General features: G+C 44.1%; 1 pseudogene; it reads right to left on the bottom strand.

Annotated features, from left to right (window-relative positions):
* Positions 1 to 1,235: 1,235 nt before the first annotated feature.
* LOC116676708 (WD repeat-containing protein on Y chromosome-like) lies at positions 1,236 to 3,961 on the bottom strand (annotated as a pseudogene).
* Positions 3,962 to 4,347: the final 386 nt, after the last annotated feature.

The following is a 4,347-nucleotide window of genomic DNA, read 5'->3' as shown; positions in this document are numbered from 1 at the left end:
CTGAAACTTGAACGGGTCTGATGATGTGGGCGATGCACCTTTAAATTGATGGGTGGCAAGTGTACATGGTCCGGTGTTTGCTGAGACCCTCCATGCCTGAAAGGGTGTTTGGTGGAACTTGAGTGAAGACACTGCCCTTTAATGTGTCTCTCTCCTGAGTCTTGAGCACACGCCCATATTTGGACCTAGTCTGGTCCAGCTGCATGTGTGGCAAGGTCTCATAGCTGGCAGGGTGTTTGGTGGAACTGGTGTCAGGACAATGCCTTGTAATGTGTCTTTCTGCTGAATCTGGGTCTGATTATGTGTGCTCTGCACTTTATCAAGGATGGGTGGCAAGTGTACATGGTCCGGTGTTTGCCAAGTTCCCTTTGTGCCTGACAGGGTGTTTAGTGGAACTTGAGTGAAGACACTTCCCTGTAATGTGTCTCTCTCCTGAGTCTTGAGCACACGCCCATATTTGGACCTAGAGTGGTCCAGCTGCATGTGTGGCGAGGTCTTCATAGCTGGCAGGGTGTTTGGTGGAACTGGTGTGAGGACACCGCCTTTTAAGGTGTCTCTCTGCTGAAACTTTGAACGGGTCTGATGATGTGGGCGATGCACCTTACCATTGATGGGTGGTGAGTGTACATGGTCCGGTTTTTGCTGAGACCCCTCCATGCCTGGCAGGGTGTTTGGTGGAACTGGTGTCAGGACACTGCCTTGTAATGTGTTCCTCTGCTGAAGCTTGACCACACGCCCATATTTCGACATAGTCTGGTCTAAATATGCAGTTCGGTAAGAGAGTTGGTCATGAGCAGATCCACCTCTGATGAGGGGCGGGTGTGGCTTGAATTGACTTTGTGTGAGCTGCACGGTCTCTGAGATGGGTGGGAAATGTACTTGTTTTGAAGTGGGTTCAGTCCCCTGCTTGACGGCACCATCAGATTGCTGCATGTTTGCTAAGCTTATGGTGTCATTAGTGCAACCTGTAGTTGGCCTGGTGTTTGGTGGACATGGTGTTGATGTATTTTTAGACCCCTTGTTGACCTCACTAAAATACAGATTTTCCAGGGGTTTGTGAGTTTCTTCAAACTCTAATTGTAATTGAGCCTCACTTTTTATTAAGTCAAGTCCTGACTGAATCTTCATCATCCGTCTATTTACACGATCAAGTAGATCCTCTGTTAATTTGGCTCCAGGCGTCTTAGGGCTGACTACCTTGTCTATTCTGTCACAGAGGCTTTTAATGCTGTCTATCAGTGGTTCTGGCGTTGATCTTGTTGGAAAGACATGACATTTGAATGGAAAGTTGCTTGTCTTCGTTGTGCTTGGTCTGCCGGTCTCCTCCTGTTCAGCATTCTCCTCAAGGCTGATTGTGAAGCACCCCATTGGTCTTTCCCAAAGAGGCCTATGTAGGTTCCTGTGTTTTCCCACAGACAGACATTGCAGTTCCCTGCGGTAATTAACTTTTCACAAGTTGGGTTACACTGAACACTCACCACCCCTGTGATGTGAGATTGCCAGGAGTGCAACAGAGGAGGTGGACACAATGACACGCACCACCCATTTATATCCTCAAATGGCTCGTTGTTTGCCTGTTTTTTAAACCCAAAAGCCTTAATGTCCCACTGATAAATCTTTCCGGTACTATCCCCGGTCAGTAATATCTGGTCACTGGGATCAGTTGACATGGTGGTAATGACTGCTCCTTCATCCTTCACTGCCCTGAACTTTCCAATCAATCCTCCCTTGCTAATAACAGACCAGGCATATATGTTGCCATCTGCAGACGTCAGCAGTGTGGCTGTGTCAACTTTAACCTCCCTGTTCTTCAGACATATGATAAGAGGTGTGTTAATCACATCAGTGTCGTTCCCATTCAGGGATTTACTATGTAGAGGTCTTTTCCCAGTGCCTCTGACGTGCTTTGGACTCTTGTCACCAAGCAGACTCCCTGTCTGGCCCTGAGTTGTTTTATCTGCCATGTTTGTTCGAGGGCTGTTGCTGCCATTGAGCCAGTAGAGAACTTCGCCAGTGGCGGCCTCCCAGATGACAATATTTCCATTGCTGGAGGCAGTAACCAGTGTGTTTCCATGGACATCCATTGAGCAAATGTCATCTAAATAATCATGCTTCAAAAATCTGTTGTCATATCCGTGTATGTCCAGGTCATAAATGATCTTGGAGTTCTTTCCCGACACAAACACCCTATTGTCTACACAGACGATACCTGTCACCTCCCTTTGTACAGTAACAGGAAGAATGGCAAGCTCTGTTCCGTTGTTGAAGTTCCAAATTTTAACTTTTCCATCCTGGGAAATTGTGATCAGTCTGCGCTTTAGTCCATCAAATGAAATAGCAACATGCCCCACGTACTGATCTGGAGTCACCTTGAACTGCATGGCGGCCGTTCCTGTTAAGATATCCCACACTGTCACCACGCCATTTTGGCAAACAGAGACAACCTGTTTGAAAATGTTGTGATAGAGAGCACAGCACAGGGGCTTGTCATGCGATGTTAATGCATTTTTAAACACATCCGTTCCTCTTCCAAGATATTTGCCAATATCTGTGTTAGCTAGGACTAACTCATTGTTGTGTGTGTTGTAACACACACTGGAGATAGGACTCTGCATCATTTCTTTTATCTTGAAACTTTGCAAACAGATCATTGCATCCTCTGACCAAACACATATATGGTGGTCCAGCGATAAACTAACAAAAACTTTTCCCTTGGGATTTAACATTATATGGGTGATGGGTTTGGCATGTCCCTTTAATTCCTGGACGCATGACACTGTTTTGTGGGGAAACCACGTCCTCAGTAGGGCATCCGTCCCACCGGTCAGCAGATACCCAGAGGAAGTGGAGTATTCTACACAGGTGAAGAAGTCCACATGTCCTCTGCTCTTAAAGACTGTTGTAGACATTTTGGTTGTGGATGTCTTGGGTAGAGAAGCAAGGACCATTGTCTTGGATGAACTACCGCAGATAGCAAACGACCTAAGTGAAGGAAAATATTGGATCTGACTGCAAATGTCATTAAAGATGTTGACCTTCACACATAGAAAGTCTTTAGAGGTTTTTTTTAACAGGGTTGAAACATAAACAGTTGGATAATCCCGCAGAGAGATTTTCTCATATGCACCGTTGAAGAAGAGGCCGTTTTCACATATGTTGTAGGAGACAAACACAGACAAAAAACCTTTTACATCGCCAAAGGAAAACACTGCTTTAGTGCCTTTGGACCAGTAGTTCATGGTATTCACTATGTTGTCCTCCACTATTAAAGAGTGGCTGGTTGAAAACAACTTAGGGAATTCATTGCAGCGATAGAATATTAGTTCCCTGTCAGAAGTGGAGATAGCCAGTTGTTTGAGTTCACTAATGTAGACCATGTCAGTAACGTGCATTTTCTTATTATGTGAAAAAGGAAGTGTGTTTTCCTTTTGAATAACTGAACTGGGTACGGGGTGTCAAAGCTGTCAGGCCAGAAGTTGAGGATACCATTCGAGTTGATGGAGAGGTATTGACCTTTTGGTAAGTGCTGGTTTGTCCTAATAAAACCTCTGAACCATGATCAGGTTTCCTGTCATTCTCGAAGGGACGGTGAATCAGACGAACAATCGCTTTATGGTGATCCACCGATATCATTTTGATAGGTTTGGGAAAGATTTGATTTTAAAAGCCATATTTGTGATGCCTTGTTTTTGTTCACCAGGTAGTCTGTTAACTCCCCAAGGTCCACACCTCCATCTCCATTTGTGTCAATCTTCATGTGGAGGGCAATGAGATCTTCTTCATCCATAGTAGGGAATAACTGCTTTAGTCCCTCACAGAATTCTTTAATGTCCAATCCTCCACCTCCATCAGCATCCGCCTCATGAAATAGCGTTACAATCTCATCCATATTTTCAGCAGTAAACATTTTGTCCGTCTTTGAAAGTTCACTTCTAGAATCCATTTTAGCGTTCTCAGTTAGGTCCTCCGACCGAATAAACCAGTTCAATAGAGTTGCTTAAGAATTAAAATGTAAACCCTTAAGATGTCAATCCTGGTTTAGTTACAATTTCTATTTGAATGAAAACAATGCAATTGTGCTGAGAGTTTAGCAGTCTGGAGCAATGAATAGAATTCTAGTTCTATGTTCTGGAGTGCTGAAACTTGAGCTGCAAGTTCTCACAATTGTGTGTAACGTTCCGTGTCTGTGTACCAATTGTGCAATGGATCGAAGATACTGACCTAAGTAAAAGATAGTGACCTCAGTAAAAGATCAACGCATTCTTCACATGAAAGCCAATGATGATGTCATAGTTTGTTATGAAGTGAAGGATTTTTTTTAAAAACTTTATTCAACAATTTAAAACA

Source organism: Etheostoma spectabile, unplaced genomic scaffold (genome assembly GCF_008692095.1).
Source record: "Etheostoma spectabile isolate EspeVRDwgs_2016 unplaced genomic scaffold, UIUC_Espe_1.0 scaffold00003660, whole genome shotgun sequence".
Classification (NCBI taxonomy): domain Eukaryota; kingdom Metazoa; phylum Chordata; class Actinopteri; order Perciformes; family Percidae; genus Etheostoma; species Etheostoma spectabile.
Note: the sequence above shows the minus strand (reverse complement) of the source record. Positions and strands in the feature narration are given on the sequence as shown.